Genomic DNA, 23,539 nt, shown 5'->3' with positions numbered 1-23,539 from the left:
CTTCCAGCTCTTCAGAGCGGACCGCGTAAAGGAGCTTTCTGGGAAGTTCTCGGAATATGCTTCTACATAAACGATGGTTGTTGTACAGATGTCACAGTGTTGAAGAAGTTGTGCAGCCCTAATCTGGAGAGTTTTTTCATAAACTGTAAACCTTTTTATTCTCCTCCTTTGTTCTGGTCGGTGTCTATGTCCCACCTCAGGCCTGTGTAACAGAGGCGTTACAGCACCTGGCTGACCAGATTACAGAAGTGGAGAAAAAACATCCTGACTCCCTGCTCATCATTCTGGGGGATTTTAATAGAGCAAATCTGACCCACAAACTTCCAAAATACAGACAACATATTAAGTGTCCCACCAGAGGAGCTAACACACTGGACCACTGCTACACAGTAATAAAGGACTCATATCGCTCTGTTCCCCGTGCAGCTTTGGGACTCTCTGATCACTGCCTAATTCACTTCATCCCGACCGACAGGCAGAAGTTAAAAACCTTAGCCTGTAGTACGGACTGTAAAGAAATGGACAGAGGAGTCAAAACAGGAGTTACAGGCCTGTTTTGATTGCACTGATTGGAGTGTTTTTACAGCTGCATCAGCAAATCTCAATGAACTCACTGACACTGTGACATCATACATCAGCTTCTGTGAGGACATGTGTGTGCAGACCAGGACCTTCTGCACCTACAACAACAACAACAACAACAACAAGTGGTTTACATCTTATCTCAGGAAGCTGCGTCAGGCCAAGGAGGAGGCCTACAGGAGTGGGGACCGGGACCTGTACAAGCAGGCCAGGAACAAGCTGACGTGGGAGATCAGGGTAGCTAAGAAGAGCTACACTGAAAGGCTAAAAGAAAGTTTGTCAGCCCATGAACCCTCAGCAGTTTGGAAATGAAAAACTGTCCTGTTTGAATGTCACCAATGCCCAGGGGAGCTTCTGTGTTTATTGGTTAAACATAAACTGCACATTACTGCCACTCCAGGTATGTTGGTTTGTCAATGTAGCCGGTAAGCATCAAATGACTTCCAGTCAATAATTATTTTTCTGTGTGCTTCATCGTTTACCGTTAAATTAGCATTAGCTAGCTTTATGTTCAGCTCAAAGGTGAATTCACCCCTCCACTCCAGATATGCCTGAAAGTAAATGTCATCATTTCTTGGTGCATTTTATCATCCGGATCGGGTTTTTGGTAAGTCTCAGGGACACTGTAAATATTAAGTTACACACAGGCTTCACTTTGGATTTTTCCAGTGGTATAAACCAATAAAAAACAGATTTTCTTGTGATTTACTTGCTATTAAAAGGTCTTCAGTTTGCTGCAAAACCATCATGATGCAGATTTGTAAAAGTAAAAATGCTAGCTTTGCCAAGCCTGTCCTTGAGAGGAGAAGAATACAACTTTACAATGCATGTTTGGTAAATGGATTGGCTTTCGGGACAGTGTCGAGCAGTTTGCTGAAATTGTTCAATCGAGTTGAACAGATCGTTAGCTTCACTTCATAAATAAATGATCATCAGCTTACTGCAGCTGGGAGCCGGCATTGCCATTATCGCATTTTGTGTTCAGCCTGATTTTGCTCTCCAAAATGTTTTTCCTGCATACACAAGTCTGACGATTCAACAGAAGTCTGCGGATACAGAGTGGCTCAGTAAATAAAAACGGAATCATTTCACATTCTGAAATTCACACCTTGAGTACTAGATGTATAGTTCTGTTATGTATTATATTTGTAAAATGAGAACAAGTTTAACTGAAGGGAAATCAATCGTCATAGAATAGCCCAAGGACGCTTTACATCAGAACACAAACAAAACAACTCACTTAACTAAGTCCATAAGCTGAGGTGAACAGGTGGGCTAGGTAAAGTTTTTGGAACATGTCAAAGGATGTAGCATTGTGGATAACTGCTGGGAGAGACTTCCAGAGGGTGGGGGCTGCCACACTGAAGGCCCTTACCCCTGAAGGCTCTGCAGGTTGGTGTGGCTCAGTGGAGAGCAAAACCAGTGTCAGAGGATGAGAGGTTCAGGGTCAGAGTGTAGGGGTGGAGGAGGTCAGAAAGGTACTGAGGGGGGGAGAGGCCGCGCTGAGATGTGTAGGTGAGGAGGAGGATTTTGGATGTGATGCAGGACTTGACCGGGAGCTAGTGAAGGTGGATGAGGGTGTAGGTGATGTGCTGCCAGGGCTTAGTGCGGGTGAGAACCCTGGCATCTGAGTTCTGCATACTGGAGCCCGTGTTACCCCTGGCACGGACTCCATTGCAATTATTCAGACGAGAAGTGATGAAGGCAAGATGAGAGATTCTGCCACACGGTCTGTGAGTGATGGCCCGAGTCTGGAGATGTTTTTTGAGATGGTAGATTCATCGTTGTCCTCTTGATGTTTGTCTACAGTGTAAAGTCATAATTCATCTACGTTTGTTTAAAGACCTCGTCCCTGGTTCTGCACTTTGTTTATTAGCTGCAGTGTTTGCTTATTTGCCTTCTATGTGAGGGACAGGGCCTGGAAATCTGTTGTCCCAGATAAATAAATACATATTCAAATTAGAATTCCATTCAAACCGGGATTGGTGATTGAGTATTTACATTATTTGAAACATTACTGTCACATTGTGCCGTGGACTAATTATGGGTAGTTGTTGGTGTTTTGGTGTGAACACAACTCTTCATTGAGGTTCTTCATGGATTCCTGTCACACCATTGACTTTGCATGTAAACTCAATCCAGGTCTGACACTGGTAAGTGAGAACTTCTTGAAATGACATTGCTAAAGCCTGGCTCAGACTGCAGGATAATCTTGTAGTGTGAGTGGTTTAGAGATCCAATCTTAACGTCACAGGAAGCCCTGATTTATTTCACACGTTTGATGTTTCGAATTTCAAATGAAATGGTCTGGCAGAAGACGCGTGTGACTACAATCCCCGAGAGAGACTAGGGGGGACAGTAATAAGTGACCTCCAGCTCTCACTGACAAATATACAACCCATGTTGTCCATGTTTTCCCAGACATATATTCACTCAAAACCTTTTTTAAAAATGTTTTCTATGTGTTTTCCTCCCTGCACAAATCATTATAATCTCAAATTTAACCGCTGGCTCCATTGTTTATGTGAGGTCACGTGAGGTGGTGCAATCCTCCATTGGGAACGATAATCTTAGTAAACTCCTGTAGTCTGTGATTTTTATATCTTGTAGTGTGAGCATGTTTGAGATTATGGAGAAGCATAACTGTTAAGACCATTCTAAAGTGTGTGATACTGCCTACATTTCATTTTCTATTTAAGGGGCAGGTATTATAAGTTTTCTTCTTCCTGCTCCTGTTTACTTCTTGACAGTGTTATCATGAGAAAATATTTCATGTTGTGTTGTATTTTGTGGGAACCAAACACTGAAATGAGCAAATAAATCAAACATGAAATGAAATGAAATGAATTAAAAATCGGGAAGGATTTTAAAGCTCCCACAGTGTGAGCGAGGCCTCACATGGTGGTATTAAGCAAATATTTGTCATATTCTTGTAGCTGCTCTACAGAAGGCTGTGTTACAAGTTAAACAGCATTTCTCTTCATGGTTTCCTGTGATGCTCTCTTTCTTTGGTAATCAATCACATCATCTTGACTTTAATGGTTTCTTAACCCTCTGAATGCATGATGTATTTATTTTATAGCATTTTTAAATTCATCGTTCCACCATGAAACATTTTATTTTTCCCATTAACTGTGCTCTTAGGAGTGCATGTTGATGCAGCACTAATAATCAAGGAGGTCACAGCTGCTGCTGCACAGCTATCTATGTCACCCTCCGAAATGATAAAGTGACCTTACTGTATGATCAGACATTAAAGAAACATGCTATGTTGAAGTGCTGTCTTCTCTGACAACAATGCAGCAGCCAGTATGTCCTCCTTCTAACTTTAGATTCTGGTCCTGAATGCTCTGGATTTGTTTGGACCAGAGAAGGTAGGCGGTTTTAAGGCACCCCCACACGGCTGTTTTGGACGCCCCTCAGTTTGCCAGATATGAGAGCAGTTATCAGGTCAAACCAACAGGTGTTGCAGCGATGGAAGCGGGTAAGAGAAGTGGTTCAGATAGAAGTGATTGTACCTGACCTAAAAAGCCTCTGCATGTTTCTAATAAGCTCCACGAGCAGAAACGTGCTCAAACTAGGATCAATATTGGAGATGTTTTTGAAAAATGGAGAGAGGTTAGAACACAGAAAGGTTTACAGACCCATGCAGAGCTGGATAAACACTGAAGCTACAGTCTCCACCACATGGTGACCTGTGAGAGCATCGTCTCTAGAGAGGGGGGGGGGGGGGGGGGAGAGACAGCTCTCTACAATGTTTAGAATTTGGACTGCAGTAACCATTTTAAACACTAGATGTCAGAGTTATATTGCTCATTGAAAGCTGCCACACCAATTTGTCTTCTCCCTACACTTCCTGAGATCTCCTGAACTATCTGCATTGTTAAGTTTTTACAAGAGTATTACAAATTGACGACTGTAATACCTCCTCTCAGACTACATAATTCTGTCACTATACATTCATACTCAGCTGATACATTGATTCTTTTACACACTAGATTATCCTTAATACATGTCACACACTCTCAATTTGTATTCCAATTCAATCATATCGAACAGAACAAAAGGCAGCCATGATGTTACAGGTGCTTTAAATAAGAATTAGCTGATTAGGGGGCTGAACTAGCTAAGGGGGACTTGACCTACTTTTAAGGGGCTGCATTCAAAGCCAACAATGAAAAATACACTGAACTTGACGTCTGCTCCCATTACACATGTAAAGTATTTATGAGATTATTTTTGTTTTATTCTCTTACTCATTAAATAAGATTGACTGACCGATAAAATGTGAATTGCTTCATGGAGCCTTGGCCAATTCCTGGAACACCAGGCCTCTCATCCTGAGAGACGGGAGCTGTGATGCTCTTGGTGTCACAGAAACTTCACTGTTTCCTGGACCAAAATAAAAAATTGATCGGGTCATTCAATGATTTACTGACGGACTTTGTTGCACTGTCCAACAAATGCCTGAACCTGAAGCAAATTAGAATCAGCGGTCATCTTTAATCAAAAGAAGATTCAGCTGCCTGCAGTCGTTCATCAGTCCGTCTGTCCTCCTCAGGCACTAATTATAAAGACTCTCGGTGAAATCTGGCCAAATAGATGAACATGTGAGTGGAGGTGTTCTATTATAATCAGCTGGACTGCTGCACCACTCCATATGGTAGACTAGGTGTAATAACCGGGTGTCACGCAGGGTCTTTTTTTATGCTCCTGCTGCTGTTTTTAGATATCTGACAAGTTGGTGACGCATATCAGGAGCCCCCACCCCCAGATGCACACATGCACACCAACCCCCTCCTCTACCCTTCAAACTCCTCAACTCACCCTGCAAGCATCACGGCACAAAAATAGACAGAGGGGGATGTGTGTGGATGCTGCGATGTCTACTAATTATCCAGATTTAGTTCAGATCTTTTCCCCTCTCAGCATTAGCATAAAAAAGACCAGGTCTACCTTGTAACTGCCAAGGCCAGGAATCCAGTATCTCTATTTCCTGAACAATATTCATGTTTAAAGAAAGAATATACAGCTAAACTAAAGCAAAAAAGTGACTGGGTCTTGACTACAACACTACTGAAGACTAAAGCAGGCAAACACAAAAAGGCATCCAAGGCACTCAGTTCTGTTAGAAAAGTTAAAAAGCCTTCATTAATTCATGGCTACAGGTAAAGTTAGAAATGTGGGGCACACTGACCCGACCTTCATCAGGGGGCAAAGGTCATGTAAGTACGTCATTATAAGACATTTCATCGTTTCATTCCTCCCTCCCCAAAGAGCACCTGTTTGAGGACCCACGCAGAGCTCCTAACCTTTGATGTACTGTTCAAATAAATGATGCATTTTTGCCTTTGCACTGCTTATTCTACACTCAATTCTACCTCCAACCACAGATGCTCCGACTTCTCAAACTTTTTAATGAGTGTTCATTTACCGATTTTCTGTCGTTTTGTCATTTGTGTTATTCAAAGCAATAAAACAAATTAATACATACATTTTAAAAGTAAATTTTGTTGGATATAATTGTTTTGTATGTGTATATTTTATGTTATTAACTTTTATTTTATTTAACATACTTCATTGATCCAGAGGGGACATTCTGGTTTTACACTCCGTTATTGAGAGACATGCTTCTCACACACATAGGCCTGAAATATACACATGTACAAACAGGACCTGTGGACATGCAGGTGAGTGGAGCTGCTACCAGACCAACTTTCCTACTTTGGTCCGCACCTGGGCTTGATCTGGCGACCCTCCAATTCAAAACCCAAGCCCCTACAGACTGAGCTACTGTGTGTGCATTTTGATAAGTAAACTAAATTCATACATGTATTAAACTATATTTACCTTCATGTAAGGGGTCATTTTTTTAGGTGCTGTTTGTCTGTTCCACAACATTTGGTGTTGTAAACAATGATATGTATCAAGATGAGATTTAGAACTTGTAAAATGGACCCAATACTTTTCTGGAAGTGATAACTGTGGGATGTATCTTCAAACTGGGTCATCGAAAAACTTCAGAAAGAATGCAAATCTGGTGTCCCGGCTGATTTACTCTCATTTGATTATAACTTCAAAGAATGATCGAATACAGTTCCACGACGCAGACCACCATGAGCTACTGAGAAGACTGAAGCAAAAAGTGAAAAAAAATTACAAACAATCTCTCTTTCTGTCAATCAGAGATCTCTTGGCTAAACTGTCCCCTGGTCTAGAGAGTGAGTCGGTCTGTTTCTATGTAAATGTTGGAACATTTCCATACAGCCTCATTATTTCTGTCCAGCTGAAAGCTGCAACAATATGAAGCCCTCAGACCTCACTCTGTTTTTTTTAGCTTCATGGCACTCAGGGCCTGATACCCCAAGAATGAACTGTGACCGCTAATAGCTCTAAAAAAAAAAGGCAGATCATTTGCTCCCACTATCTGCACTAGGGCTGGACAATTAATCCAAAAATTAATCGAAACCGACATTCAGAACCTCTGGCCAAGGTAATCTTGCTCCTTGTTGATTACTTTGACTATTGTCAGGCTACACTTCCAATCTGCGACATCTAAGCATTGTCCGTCGTTTGGACACATTCTGTCTTTAGGGAAGACGACACCGAGCCAAAAGAAATCAAATGTAAACACTGCGGAAAAACTGTTTTCAAGAAATGCAAGTTATTTATTTTCTACTGTTTTAGAAACGTTCATTTCTACTTTAAAACTAAAATATCATTTTCAATTCAAGCGATGCTTTGATTTCAGTTCCAAATATTCAATAAATAACCACAAAATAGTTAATCAGATATGAACTCGTTCATTAGAAACAACATCCCAGCTTTAATAGTTGAGCATATTTACAGTATAGACCATGACAGTGAACTATGAGGGCCAAAAACAAAATGAAAATAAACATTCATTAATCGTAATAGAGGTAAAATGTTCAATTAATCGTGACGTCGATTTGAGGTCAAATCACCCAGTCCTAATCTGCACTGTTTCAAAGTCTTCTTCACAAAGTAGTAGTGTTAATGATCAGGTGTAAACAAACCCATGAAGTTGTCCTGCTGTGACAGTTTGCTTTTGTTTTGCAAGGAGAAGCTGTCTGCACCTTTACTCTGCACGGAGCTGTGCTCTCATGCTGACAGAACTCAATTATGTCCACATAAAGATTATGAGATAGGAGCGGAGGGGGAACTTTTTCAAGTTTATTTTTATTATTAATATCAGTTTGACTGTTTAAAACAAAAAACTCCAAAAGAAATCTCTGCCTGCAGTGGACAAGGACAAAAAAGGCAGCTGTGATCCCTGCATTGAAAACATGACTCCTAAGTGGAGTTCATGGGCTCATGATAACTTTGTCTGATAACATTGTCTGTTACCACAAATCTACTCTCTATTCACAAATGCCAACTGAGCCTTTAGCACACAGAAAGTAAACATATATTTATACCAGATCCAGAAATGCTCCCCGGGACAGGGCTGGCTTAAAATAGACTGAGGTGAAGAGAACTGTCCTGGGTCTAATGAGTGAAAATTTGGGCTGAACCCGCACATGCACAGAGAGAACATGCAAACTCCACACAGAGAGACTCTGTCTGACGGGGATCTGAACCAGGGACCTTCTCACTGTGAGGCAAAAGCACTAACGCCTGAACCACCGTGTAGTCCAGTCTGTGAAATGTCTGTCTGAAGACTGCTTGATCAGAATCTCAGCTATGAAAAAGAAAATAATAATGATCTCATTGATGTCATACTTCAGAGTATATTTTTAATCAATTTAAGTTGAAACAACAAAATTAATTCTGCAAAAAGAAATCATTCTATACATTTAATTTGAGATGTTTCTAAATAAAATGTACAAAGTTGTGAAAACATAATATCTACATGAAAGAAAAGGCCTGGTGCTTTCTCTCTTAAGACCCTTTAATTAGAACAAAAATAATCAGTATTCATTGTAAACACATTTAAAGTGAAGAAACATATATATACATAAGACATGATAGGTAGATATTGTAGTTTTCATTATCATTAGAGGTGTTTTGTTTTTTAATCTTTGAGGTATTATTATGTTTTTTTTCCATTGTGTTTAATAAAGACCAGAATAATAAACATTAAAGTTATAGTACTATTTTATATAAAAAGATAGTAAAAGATAGTAATTATTATTACTTCATTGTTATTAGTAGTAAAAGTATTAGCATTAATTCCATTTTACTCTTTTTGAAGATAGTATTTTCATAATTTCCTTTAATTTAACATTGACACCAAACACACATAAAGTCTGCTTTAAGATGGTTTCATTGTCTGGATTTCTTCTCATAATGGGGTCAATGCTAAAATGTGTGGAGGAGATGCAGATGAGTCATCAGCAGGCCCAGAGGCAGCAACCAGCACTTTACCAGGGCCCTCAACCAGCAGGTTTAGTATAGACACATCACACAGCAGTTGTACAGACACAACATCCTGCACATTACCAGCATTGTCCAAGTTATAAATAAAGGTTGTTAAGTTAAAAAGACATTTTGTAAAGGACTTGTTATTTAGGTGCTCCAATAACGTTGTGTGTTGGCCCGTGGGGGGCCTCCTTAACACATTGCACATGCTATGCTAGTTTACTTTCAGTCAACGGCTTTCACAATCAGAAAGACCAGTGTACCCGCCGTTGAATCAAAGTCCAGCCACTGGCTTTCTGGTGTTTAAGTAACAGTTACTGAACTCAGCTCAGAGAGCTCAAACTATTTCAAAAGGCAGCCACAGGGCTTCCTTTGTTGTCCACCATTTTGTCCACATGTGACGAAGCCACATGGTGCATTTTCTCTCCACCATCTTGTTTTCTCTCTCTCTCTCTCATCCACACACACACACACACACACACACACACACACACACACATAACTACACTTTTACTACACAGTTATTTGTTTGATTAAGTTCATTGATTTTGGATTGATGTTGCTTCGTTTAAATAAATTCTGTTATAATTTAAGAGAGCAGTTTTTTGTGATTACTGGTTGTATTTGCATTGTGATATAAGCTGGGTGCGAAGGCTTTGTGTACGGATTTCACAACCTTCAATTTATTAAATATAGTTATTAATTATTAATAATATTAGTAATTAAATAACTGATTTGAGACTGATTTTAGTGATATTTTGGTTATATTTCCCTGATTTCAGGGTGGTGCCCCCGAGTTGATTAAACATAGTTTATTGTTATTTGTCTTAATAATAATTAAATATAATTATTAAAGAATATAACCAAAGTTGACTAGATAAAACCCCAACAGTGCTGAACTAAGGATTCTGGACTCAGTTCATGTTCTTCACTCGTAGGAGGGATACCTTTAAGTTTTGGTTTCCAGCCTGCTTCCTCTCAAACTATAGACAACAGGTAAGTGTCTAAACCCTCGAGCTAAGTCATACAGAGTCATCACTGTCTATGATATCTTTTACTGTTGAGCAACAGGGTCTACATCAGTCCATCTAGCCCTCATCAACAAGCAGTCAGAGAGAAACCTTTTCATGTATTCTTCAGGCCATACCTGCAGAGGTCAAAGGTCATAAAGCTGCCTGCAGATCACCCAGACTTCAACCTCTGAATCAAAGCAGCTAGGTCAGCAGGAGAACTTCCTCCATACAATCCTATGATTCACTGATGATCTTATTTTTCTTACTGATTCTCCATTTAAAGCCTAAAAGCAGGATTAAATAAATCCTGAAATGTGTTTATCTGCATACAAAACTTAAAATGCAGACTTTTATGGAAAGTGCTTTTACATAATTTTCATAACAAATAACAGATTAAGCATATGTTGTAGTTGAATATGTTTAAATGTGAGCTGAGATCAGATTCTGGTTCCTGTTTTGTAATATGTTGTGTTTTGTCTCTGTTGAGCAGCAGGTGGCAGTGTAGAGTCACTGAGGCTCATTTCAACATATCAATAGTTGAACAGGGTGATATCTTCTTTTCACTCATTAGACCTCTTGTAATCTTACCATATGTGATAGAAAATAGTTTTATTCTAGCAGGGAATTATTTTCAGTCACTTCAGAAGTCATTACTATCAGAGGCTTGGTAGAATAAGAGATGTCTCTGATTGGTTCATTGTAACTCTGTAAAAATAAAGATTTGTTTTTATTGTCACTTTAAACTGAAGGTTTGTTTAAATGTTGTGAGAACTTTATATTTTGTGTTGATGTCATCTCAACACATGTGAAGTAATGATGAATATATAGTTCAGATAATGTTCAATAATATGACTATAAAGCAGTGGTTAATGCTGCTGCTTCTCTAACAGAAGGCCCCTGGTTGGCGTCCCATTTCCTCCATGAATCAAAAAAGAAAAAGTTGTTTTGTTCTGAATGAACACAAATAAGTCAATTAATCCTCTTAAATGACCCTGACTCAAATTTTAACCATGATCTCATTGATTTCATACGTCAGAGTACATTTTTAAACAATTTAAGTTAAAAAAACAAACTTTATTCTGCAAAAAAGAAATCATTCTATACATTTAATTTGAGATGTTTCTAAATAAAATGTACAAAGTGGTGAAAACATAATATCTACATGAAAGAAAAGGCCTGGTGCTTTCTCTCTTAAGACCCTTTAATTAGAACAAAAAACAATCAGTACTCATTGTAAACACATTTAAAGTGAAGAAAAGTTGAAATGTTCATGCAGAGAAAACATCAGTTCAGCTGAACAAAAATCCTCATGAGCAGTAAAGCCTCTGTGACTAAACAGAAACAGCTAAAGAGAGTTATTTAAAGAGACTCAAACATTTACAGAACAAGTGAGAAGATGTCAAAGTACCACCCATAAAGTTTGATTGACAGGTGAACAATGTAACCACAATCAGCTCTCAGCAACAAACATGAATAATGATCAAGTTGAAGGATTAAAGTTTAACCTACTGTTCCTTTAAATGACTTGTGTCTATTTCAGTTTACACAACTCAGCACTACATCCAGAATCAGTCCAAAGTCCTGCATGTAGAGGCTGAGTGAATGTGGTCTGGACTCTGTGGAGGAGAGTCATGGTTTCAGAGATTCTGTAGAAGGACAGAATACCTGCTCTGTGATCCAGGTACACTCCTACTCTGGAGGACTGAGCACCTGAGACAGGAGTGTTGACATTGTTGTAATAAAAGTTAGAACTGTTGTTGTAACAATCTAACGCCCAGGATCTCTCATTGTATCCAAATCCACTTTCACTTCCAATTCCTGCTCTGCTGATATTCTTGTATGCGACTGCTACATTAATTCCTCCTCTCTCCACCTCCCAGTAACACCGTCCAGTCAGACTCTCTGGACTCAGGACCTGACACCGATCAGTGAATCTGTCTGGGTGACTAGAATAAGACTGTTGTTGACCTGTGTTGGTTACTTTTCTGTTCCCATCAGATAATAACAGCTCTGTGTTTGCTGTGTTTGGATCCAGTGTGATGTCACATGAATATTGTAAGAAGTCAGCTCTGGTCTTGGGCTGTGGCTGACAGTAAAACATCCACTTCAGTCACTCTCTGTGAGATGTTTGTCCATTTCTCTCTCAGGACGTCCTCTAGTTTGTCTCTGACTTCTGACACAGCTGCTGTCACATCCTCAAAGTACCTCAGAGGACGGATATTGATGCTGGATGAGTGTGTAGATTCACAGAGTGGTGACAGTGAGGGGTAGTCGTGTAGAAACTGGTTGTGGTCCTGTGTGTGTGAGAGCTTCTCCAGTTCAGCGTCTCTCCTCTTCAGCTCAGTGATCTCCTGCTCCAGCTTCTCCTGAAGATCTCTGACTCGACTCACTTCAGTTTGGTGCTGGGATCTGACCTGCTGCTTCACATCAGAGCGTCTTTTCTCCATGAGACGGATCATCTCTGTGAAGATCTTCTCACTGCCCTCCACTGCTTTATCAGCGGAGCCATTGATATCCTCCACCTCCTGTTGAAGCAGCTTCACATCTTTCTCTCTGTCCTGGATTCTCTGCTGGATGTTTTGTCGACTCACCTCAAGCTCTCGTTGCTTCTCTGTCCTCTCTGCTGCAGCTGAGACTGTGTCGTGGCCTTTATGTTCATCCAAAGAGCAGAGATAACAGATAGACTGCTGATCAGTACGACAGAACATCTTCATCACCTCATCATGACGAGAGCAGACGTTCTCCTGGAGCTTCTTGGAAGGCTCCACCAGCTTGTGTTTCTTCAATGGAGCCACTTCAAAATGAGGCTGCAGGTGTTTCTCACAGTAAGAAGCCAGACATTGCAGACAGGACTTTTGAGCTTTCAGTTTTCTCTCAGTGCAGACATCACAGGCCACATCTTCAGGTCCAGCATAGCAGTGATCAGCCGGAGCAGCTTGGAGTCCAGTCTTCTTCAGCTCCTCCACTAAAACTGCTAACATGGTACTTTTCACCAGGACAGGCCTCACTGGGAAGGTCTGCCTACACTGAGGGCAGCTGTAGATTTTCTTCTCCTCCTCTTTATCCCAGTGGGTTTTAATACAGTTCATACAGTAACTGTGTCCACAGGGAACAGTCACCGGATCTTTCAGTAGATCCAGACAGATCGAACAAGAGAAGGTTTCCCGGTCCAGCTGAACTCCTTTCTGCGCCATTTCTCCTCTCAGTGACAACGACTGTCTGAGTTTCACTTCCTACTACATTCACCTCTGATCAACAAATCATGTGTTTGTGCTGTGAATGTCAACTCGTGTTGGTCACACCCATATGCAAACTGTAGATCTAAAGGAGAGGGAACCAGGAAATACTGGGTCAGAGTGGAGCTTGCTGTGTTTGAGAGCAGGCAGGAGAGGGAGGGGTTATCAAGCTCTTTAAACCAGGAAGAGGAGCAGCACTGTTTATTTTCAGCTTTGTTCCCTCATTCCTATGAAGCCTCGGTTAAATCCTGCTCCACATCTGAAACATTTGAAACGTTAAGTTGTTAAATACTTCTTGACTCTTCAGGTCTTTAGTGATGACTTCATATTTAGAAAAAAAAACTGAGTGTGCACACATCCAAGCAAAATGCATACAGGTGCAGGACAAAAAAATGCATGACCTGCAGAAAAAAGAGAGAGGTCTGCTCACTGTTCAGCTCCCAATGAGCAACTTTATTAAGGGCAGCGTTTGGATCCTTGCTCCTAATACAGTTGCTCATTGACAGCTGAACAGTGTGCGGACCTCTCTCTCTTTTATTTATGATGACTTCATGTTTCTCAAATTATTTCTAAATTCTGCTCAAATGTATTCTAATGCTTTAAAACAGTTGACTGAGAATAAAGTTATCAAAGTTAAGTCTCACAAAATGTACTTCATTTAATTATTTCTTAAAGTATTTTTCAGTCAGAAAAAGTCAAAAGAGATCAAACTAAATACTTAATATTTTCATCAAACCATTGAAATATTTGTTGAGAAACTTGTTGGTGCTGAAGGTTTACCTGAAAATAAAATCTCTAACCAGTGAGAGTCGCTTCAACAGAAGTTCAAAGTTCATTCATTTTGTGCCATGTGCGTCCAAGAATCACCATCCTCAGTGACGAATGGCGGGCCACCGAGTTGTACGGACCAATCATGGATACAGACACTTTTCTGTTAACCATCTCAGTGGTTTATTGACCCAGTAACAGGCAGCCACACACGGAGCCTGGAGAGAGCAGTGGTCTTATAGCAGGAGATGGTATGGTGACTGAGAGGGACTTGGACAGAGGCCCTGCTAAAAGATCATCTCTCACTATTTGAGTGGACCTACTGGCTAGCAAACTGTCACAAAGATGGTCCTTTGGGAATATTAATTAAGGGCACAAGGCATAGGTAACGCTTGTAGGAACCCCACCTCACTCTCTCTTTAACCCCCTTTGTCTCTATTTCAGTAATTTATTGTCATAAAGACAATACCAAACCACATTCTAGACATACAACAACAGAATGGCTCTGTAGAAAAAGAGTCAAGGTTATAAAGTGGCCCTCTGGCTGTCCCAACTTGTCACCCATAGAACATTTTATATATAGTATATGAAGCGTGTTGAACAGCTGAAATCCTACATTAAGAAAGAATCATAAAACATTACACTTTCAAAGTTACATAGAAATGAGTCTCCCCAGTTCCAAAAAACAATGTAAAGAAAAAGTGATGCAACAGAGGGATAAACATGACCCTGTCCTGACTTCTGGGAAATGAGTCGCTGTTGTCAAATTCAAAACGGGCTTCCAAAGGCACTTCCTTTCTTTGTTTAGGCCACTGATATGTTGTCTTAGTGACACTTTCAATTAAATAGGCTACGGTGTTTCAATGTTTTTGCAAATCCTCACTCTCTGTTTTTATTATGTAGTGGTTTCACCGTCTACAGAGCTAAGGTAGCTATCTCCGCCCCAGGAATGAAACCTCCAATTCATACCTCTCTGAGCCCTGCACGCCTTCACACAGGGACGCACGCTCTCCCAACAATGAACCCGACCCCAGAGTATCTCAATTAGAGCACTTCAGAGATTTAGATGATGCTCTGGAGCTTTTGGAAATTCAGACAGGGGGTAACACGGAGCAAATCCTATCCCCCCGTCCCGTCTCCTCTGTAGATGGAGAACGCATTCTTGACCCTTTAACCCCAGCATTATCACCGCCTCGGTCGCGAACACAGCAGCAACAATGGGGAGATGAGACAGTTGATGAAGTTCCCCAGAGGGACCCTCTACCGCAGTCTCAACCCGTTGTAGTGAATCGTGATAGATTTAACAACGTTGAAATAAGACAGATATTAAGGTTTCCCACTCCTTCAGGTGTGGCTGATTACGGAGATTTCTACGGCAGTGTCATGGGTACGGCGCAGGAACTGTGTGACAGAATTTTTTCCCAAGCGCAAGCGCAGGATATTATTCAAATGGAACTGAGGGGACAACACTTTAGTAAGAACGTGTCCCGCTTAGCGAGAACAAACAAAGATGACACAGGTCTAGCAACTTTTCAAAACTTGTTGGATGAACTCGTTCAGTCTAATGTCACTCATGACAGGATCTAGAATTAGCGGTTCAGTTGATTCGTAACCCGCGTGGTGCTGGTAGAATAAAGTTGGATTCTATGCTAGATAGCCAAGTGGTTAACAAGAGGAGAAGATTTCTCTACGTTGTAGAAAACCCAGACAACAATCTGTGTTTTGCCATTAATCTGGCTCTCCTGCTACACCCGTCCATCAGTCACAGAGAGGCTGAGAGAATAGGAGCGGAGTTTCAGAACAGAGTGGGATTCACAGATCACAGAGATGTGAGTTTTAGTGACGTGTCACTCTTTCAAAAGGCTTTAGACTGTAAGATCGTAGTGTTTTACAGACTTACAGACAGCCGCACCCTCGCTAAATTTCACACAGCAACTCCCAAAAAAGACAAAACAGCATATCTTTTTCTCCATGAAAATCATTACTATGGCATACAAAATCTAAAGTCTTTTTTGGGCACTTCTTATGTCTGTAAAGAGTGCTATACAGGATACGACAGCGTATGCAGCCATCGCTGTTGGGATCACTGTTCTGTGTGTTTAGACCCCCGGTGTTGTAAACTGACATTTCAGCCCGTTTCTTGCGCAGACTGTCACCGTACGTGTCGTTCGGATTACTGTATGAGAAAGCACAAAGAGCAGGTGAAGAGAACAAGCTCGGCTCCGCGAGAAACCTCCGTCAAACGCAGCCAATGCGATTTGTATAAGCAATGCCAAAAATGTTACAGGTTATGGTACACAGGGATTGACGGCGCGTGTAAACCCCACGTGTGTGAAAAACTTAAATGTAAAATATGTGGACAAATACTTCCCGAGGGCGATGACAAAAAAAATCACCAGTGTTTCATTCAACAGTTAAAACCCGACAAAGATCACAACCAAAACATTGTTTTTTACGACTTTGAAACATACACAGACGAGAGATCCGTGCACAGACCGTTCCTGGTGTGCACAAAATCCTTAAAGGGAGAGAAATGGAGCTCTTGGGGCTCTTCATGCGCCACCGACTTTGTTCTGCGTTTCAGAAACACAGCCTATCGCAACGTTGTGTTTATAGCACACAATTCAAAAGGATTTGACGGGTACCTAGTTCTCAACGCTATGATAGCTCTAGGAATAAAACCTTCTCTTATCATGCATGGGAGTAAAGTCATCTGTTTTACAGAACCGGATTTTCAACAAAAATACATAGATTCTCTGTGTTTTTTAACTATGCCTCTTTCAGCAATGCCCAGGGCTCTGGGTTTTGAAGATAAAGTTAAAGGCTATTTTCCACACAGATTTAGCTCAAAAGCGACTTTGAAGTACGTGGGTCCCTATCCCTCATCCCAAGCCTACGGCACAGAGCGCATGACGGTAGAAGGCAAACTTAAATTTGAGACGTGGTACGAGCAGGTGCGTCACGGCGTGTTTAACTTTGCAAGAGTCGCTCCTTTATTGTGAAAATGACGTCGACATTCTCGCAGAAGCCTGTACAACATTCAGAAAAGGTTTCATTGAGGAGACGGGGGTAGATCCATTTAGTCGCTCCACTATAGCCTCGGCTTGCATGAAAGTATTTGTCACTCATTTTCTGACCCCAAACTCGTTGGCCATCCCTTCACCCGACCACTACAAAAGACAATACAGATCATTCTCACACTGCAGCATACAATGGTTGGAATGGGTCTCTCACGAAGAAGGTATCTTTATTCGCCACGCGCTTAACGCGGGTGAAAAACAGCTGGGCACCTACTGTGTAGACGGTTATGCAGAGAGGGGGGGCGATAAGTATGCGTGGGAATTTCTCGGCTGTTTTTATCACGGATGCCCCCAGTGCTTTCAGCCGCAGGACCGCTGTCCGCTCACCCACACCACATTCGAAGAGCTTCATTCGAGCACCATGAGGAGGCTGGAAACGCTACAATCTGTGTATGGGGTAAAAGTGATAGTTATGAGGGAGCATAGATGGAATGAATTGAAAAAAAGTGACGCGAGCGTGATAGAGTTCCTCGGGCGTTACAACCCCCCGCAGCCGCTCCTTCCCCGCGACGCTCTGTATGGGGGGAGGACCTGCGCTGTGAGACTGCGACATACGGCAGAACAGAATGAGAGCGTGCGTTACGTAGACGTCACGTCTCTCTACCCGTATGTAAACTGCAGCTTCCCTTATCCTCTAGGTCACCCGGAAATCATTTACAGAGATTTTAAAGATCCGAGCGCCTACTTTGGGTTAATCAGAGCCACGGTGTATCCGCCGAGGGGTTTGTATTTTCCCGTGTTACCTTACAGAACACTCGCTGGTAAACTGGTGTTTACACTGTGCCGCACTTGCGCTGAGTTGAATGCTCAAAGCGGACCCTGTAGTCACGACGATGAGGCCAGAGCGTTAAAGGGGGTATGGGTCACTCCCGAATTTAACAAGGCTCTGGAGATGGGTTATCGCCTGTCACAAATCACAGAGGTCTGGCATTTTGAACGTCGCGACGATTCAATCTTTTAAAGTACATGCAGACATTTTTAAAAGGAAAGCAAGAGGCTTCGGGTTACCCTCCCGAGGCTGTAGACCAGGAGAGCAGAGAAAAATACATCAGGGAATATCAAGAGCATCAGGGCATCTTGTTGGACGCTGACAAAATTAAACCAAATCCTGCCAAAAGACAAGTGTCTAAATTGTGTCTCAACAGCTTCTGGGGAAAGTTTGCGCAGAGAAGCAACCTCTGCCAGACGGTGCTTGTTACAGAGCCTGAAGAGTTTTTCTCTTTAATGTTCTCGGAAAAACACTTTATCAGATACTTTTCTTTTCTAAACGACAGAGTGGCTTTGGTCCAGTGGATCTACGGCGAGCGGTACATTGCCCCTCCGAATAAAGTAGACAACGTGTTCATCGCCGCTTTCACGACGGCGTACGGGCGTCTAAAATTGTACAACTATTTACAACGGTTGCAGGAGAGAGTGCTTTATTTTGACACAGACAGCCTCATTTACACGACGAAAACAGGAGAGAATACGCTGGAGCTGGGTAATTATCTGGGGGACTTGATGGACGAGTTGGGGGGAGACACCATTCAGGAATTTGCAGCCGCGGGTCCTAAAAGTTATGCCTATCAAACAAAAAACAACAAAGTGGTGTTGAAGGTGAAGGGTATAACACAGACGCACGCCTGCTGTGAGAAAATCAACTTTGACAGTGTAAAAAAGCTGGTGGAGGGTTTTGTGAAGCGTTCACGCAGACGACCTCCTGCAACGCAGGGTGCAGAGAGGGTTGAGGATGAGGAGGAGGAGGGGTTTTTTCTTGAAAGGGAATTCAGCGTGATAAGAAAGGTTTCCTTCTCAAAAACACGTCATTTCAAAAAAGGTTTCGTGTAGTGTTTGACAAGAGAAGGCTGCTGCCTAACGGTCATACTCTGCCTTTCTGACCTTGTAGGAGGTCTGGTGAATAGAGGATAACTTTGTGGGCAGAGATGGCAAATCAGCAAAAAGCAACTCAGAAGATGTATCTGTTGAACGCTCAGCAAATGAGTCGTCTGACTCATTCAAACCCTATGCCCATGATGGTCGGTGAAACCCAGACTCAATCGATGAGACGCACGGCTGAAGGTGATTTGGATGAACAAATGAGGGCTGTGCTAAACGAACCTGGACTAAATCCTTATAAAAAAATTAAAAAATACAACGCGCTGTTGCAGAGATATCTCGCATTTATCAAACAAGATGTAAAAGACGAGAAAAGTCACACAAGACCGTCTAAAGAAGAATAAGAAGAAGGAGAAGAGGAGCAGCAGCAGCATCAGCAGCAACAACAATGGGCTGATGAGACAATTGATGAATTGTTACAAACCCTTCCCCAGAGGGATCGAAAAAACGCCTCTTATATCTTGAGAAAAATTAGTAAAAACGGCGAGGCGCGGTGGACTGACAAGAGTGAATTTGTTTACAAGGGAAAAGTGATCAGAGGCTCCCATATGATGGATCTGATTAAACACCTGTCATCATCTTACAAAAGAGCCCAGAGATCTGAGCCCAAGGGTTGGTTGGGATTTTTAAATACTCTAAGCGTGTTAAACATCCCTCTATCCTCCGTGAACAACCCCGATGCTCGTGAACAATACCGCAGACTGATATCGGACGAGGAGCGAGGGTCAAAGAGAACAATTGTTTATAAGTGGAGCACGCCTAGGACCGAGAGGGCCGGTGGTGGAGAAGAACAAGAACAAGAATACAAAGATTGGGGTGCATCCCCTTTTATAGCTAAAGACCTAGGGGCAAAGAGACAAAATAAAAAAAATAAAAAATCTCCTTGATTAGTTTTACTTTATAAGTTGTAACTTTGCTATTAATAGTAATAAAAACTCGTCATTTCAAAATAAGGTTTCGTCCTTCTTGTCTTCATTTCACAAGTTGTAACAATGTTTAAACATTTGTAAAAAACACACGGTGTGGTGAAAAGATTGACATTTATAACGCTTCACACAGCTTTGATATTTTTTCACAAACGCAGTTACAGTCTCGTCATTTTTTAATTCGTCCTCTTGATACAACGCCAAAACATTTTCAAAACTTTGCCCGCAGGCTCTATGACATAAATAATAAACACAGTGTTGACCGCAGGCGGAAGAGAAGGTATGCTGCAACTGTCTGTTGTGATATAAAATAGCGCTGGAACGGTCTTTTAAAAACTGTAAAATGTGTTTAGGGTAGTAAGAAAAACGAGGAGGAAATCCAAAAGAGTCAAAAAAAGTTGCCGTTCCATCTTTCTCTAGGGTCAAGGCCAGCCAGTGCTCCCCCGGCTCATGCGCAGGGTGTGTGTTGACGATGAAGTAGGCGGGGGTTTTAAAAGATGACGTCAGCAGCTGCAGCTGGTCCGAGGCCCACACTCCACAGAAAGCATCTCCCATTAATCGAGTTATTAGACTCTCTAGTTGATGGCTGTTCATGTTCTTCTTTTTTAGTAATAATCCACCATGAACTGCCTTTTAGAGTTGATCTCCAAAATAGACTCGTAGCAGGCGTACACAATCAGTGTAGTGGTCTGAGGTAAAAGCACTCTGAATCTCATCTCCAGCCTTAAATTCCCGTTGGAGACGGGGGATAGGGCGCCAGCATCCTCCCCAGCGTTGAGATTAAAGACAAACAGAGAGTATCCTTGTTCAAACTCTCTCCTGTTGATGCTCAGAGGTAAATCCTTCAAGTGTCTCCCTGTAGCTGTAAACATGTTGTAAAACTCTCTGACAGACACACCGTTGTTAAATTGAGGCTGAAAAGCTTTGGCCGGCACCTGTCGTCCATCCTGACACAAGGCCAGGTATTCCACATCGTTATGGATGAAATTGAAAGGAGACAGATCCCTGCTCCCCGTAAAAGCTTCGTGGTGTACCATGCCTATCACCACATACTTTGGCATAGTACCCATAAAGAGGTTCTCCTGGTTGCATATCCTCTAGTTTTGCGGGATGGAGTAGGTTTTCACGTTCACCCGTGACAGAGGGTAGAGAGCGTTGCCCTTCATCAAGGCTGTGGCGTGACCCAAACGCACGGGTGGGGAAACGGTGACTTTTTTCATAAACAGAGCAGCCCCCAGTATTTTCAGATGGTAGGTGCTGTTGGCCGCCCCCATGAGACAAAAGGCGTCGGACGCTCTGGTCAGCTTAATTCTCAAGTCCACAGAGTTCAAAAGGAGCCTCTCGCTGAATAATATATCAGCGTGGAGAGGTCCCAACAGGTGGAGCTCTCTGGACTGCTCTGTAAATTCGGCTCTGTTGCGTAGACCGCGATTGGGACCATTGACGGTCACCACAGAGTCCATAGAGCCGGCGGTGTCTTTGTAAAACAGCCCTGAGCTAAACTGTGTTTGTAGAGTAGCTTCTGAAAAGTTGAGCAGGGCTTCAATCATAGCCCTGTAAGGATGAGTGGCGCTGGACTGCGATATCAGTCTATCCCCCAGAATAATATCGCATTGGCTGAAGATTGTATTCAGAGGGTAATTGATTAACCCTACAGGGGCAACGACCACTAGGTTTGTGCCGTCGGCGTTGGTAATTTGCACCCTGAGATGGAGCAAGGTGTCATTTAGATCCAAATATTTTTCACCGTCCCCTGGTATAAAAAACTCTATAGGACCTGTATCTGTAATGGCCGACAGAGGCATGACCTCTGTGTAGAGTTTCTCGTCGATAGACAACTGCGTCATGGGAGCTGAAAATAAATCCAGCTCAGCCATGCTACACTCTGTCGATTTGTGATGCAATAAAGCCATTTTATTTTTTGTTTTGTTTTGTTTTGTTTTTTCTCTGAAACTTTTGTTTAGAGAAATATGTCTCCAGAGTCTAGGTTTCTGCCTGCGACGGACCTCCTTCCCTTAGCAAGGCCTCTCCCTACTGATTTCTTCTTTGCCCCGCGCCGGTTATTTTTAGACCTTGCTAAAACACGGTCCCCCGGGGGTCTCTTCCTGGGTCTTCTGGCCAACACCATAATACCTCTGGAGCCTTCTTGAGAATCTCCTTCTCCGGCTATTCTGCTCATGGCGTGGGAGATGGCCTGTGAGGCTATGTTTTTAGCCGCAGTTTTTAGATGGGGTTTAGCAATGGCAAAGCCTTTCTTAACCAGAGGCGATACAAAATGAAATAGCCTTGAAAATACAGAACCTATCCCTCTCCCGTACATTACAGGGGCCCCGTAAAAACCAGGGAGGGCTCCTCCCACCTGATTTAGCTCACAAAACGGTGAAGGTCGAGGGTTTGATGCATCATTTTTACAGCTGAGAAGAAACGGGTCTAAAATGTAATTTCACCACCGTCTTGCCAAAGGTAAACTTGAGCGGTTGATTTTGATCCGTTTTAATCTCGACGGAAATGTTTTCAATGTGGTTTTTGGCTACAGGTAGATAGTAGGGTGGGTTAAAATGCTGGGTAATCACGTCCCTGAATGTACCTTTCACATCAACGATTCTCAGGAGAGGAGCGTAAGCATCACCCACCACCTGGTGCCTTACTATGTCACTGTAACAAAAGAGGTGATAGAATCCTCCCTTTATATCTGCCGGGTAGGGAGCCATCCTCTCGTTGAAAATAGCCCATTTCCCGGGAATTTCCCCTATAATGTAGGCCAAGGGGGGATAAAAGCGCAGATGAGTTGCACCCCCTGCCTGATATTCATATCTCTTTTGAATGTTGCTATAGACTACTTGCACATCCGCTCCAATTTTTTTTAGAAAGGCATTTAACTCGTGTGTAAATTGAGTCAGGTTACTGTAATAACCTCCTCTAATCTTTTGACGTTTGACCTCGGGCTCTGAAGCGGCACCTTCAACAGGTTTATCTCTCCATTCAAAGAATCCCATCTCTATAGGCACGTTAAACCAGGTGTGAGGGTGGGAGATTTCCGTCAATGCAACCTGCCAGGGACCCTCTAAATCTATATGCTGGGCTAAATCCACCTGAAATCGTAGGGTAATGTAAAAACCCTCCTTGAGCCGTTGATCCATGATGGAGTACTTGTAGTAACAGAGTGAAGGTTGTGGGGTGGTAGAGAAGCGGTTTTATGCATCTTTCAGATCCTTGACCTTGACCCAGCTGTTGAACTTTTCGGGCCAATTTTTCCACCGTACCAAAGCCTGTTTTTCACCTCGTACTACTCTCCTGTCTAAAATTTTGTCCACTCGGTAGAGTTTGTCGGGAGCCACCTGTACTTTTTGCAACTCGGCTTCATAAAAGGTCCCCTTTATTGGTTCCCCATCAAAATCTTTGAGTTTGTAAACAGGGGGTAGACGAGGAGTGCATTCAGATACAGTAAACAGCTCGTCGGAAAAGCTCTGCTCGTACTTTTTATCAAAAACACCTCTCAGTTTAGATATTCTCACCAGATCCCCCTACTTAAAATTAAGCTTAAACTTTTCTTTGTAGCGGAGAGGAAAAGAACCATACAGGTTTTGAAAAACTTGAGGAGTATTTTCAACTGTGACCTGCACAGGGGTCATTTTTATACTCTTGTGGTAGCTGTTGTTGTAACTTTTGACCAAATC

At 42.2% G+C, this 23,539-nt stretch overlaps 1 long non-coding RNA gene and 1 pseudogene across 1 annotated transcript in view; one reads left to right on the top strand and one right to left on the bottom strand.

The window, feature by feature from the left end:
• Window positions 1–23,539, top strand: part of LOC132973773 (uncharacterized) — a 390,261-nt gene that overhangs the window by 268,750 nt on the left and 97,972 nt on the right. The gene's annotated exons all lie outside the window — the stretch shown is intronic.
• On the bottom strand, window positions 11,045–13,228 carry LOC132973759 (tripartite motif-containing protein 16-like; annotated as a pseudogene).

The sequence above is a fragment of the Labrus mixtus genome, chromosome 5, assembly GCF_963584025.1.
Source record: "Labrus mixtus chromosome 5, fLabMix1.1, whole genome shotgun sequence".
Lineage (NCBI taxonomy): Eukaryota > Metazoa > Chordata > Actinopteri > Labriformes > Labridae > Labrus > Labrus mixtus.
The sequence above is the reverse complement of the archived record's forward strand: the minus strand, read 5'-3'. Positions and strand labels throughout refer to the sequence as shown.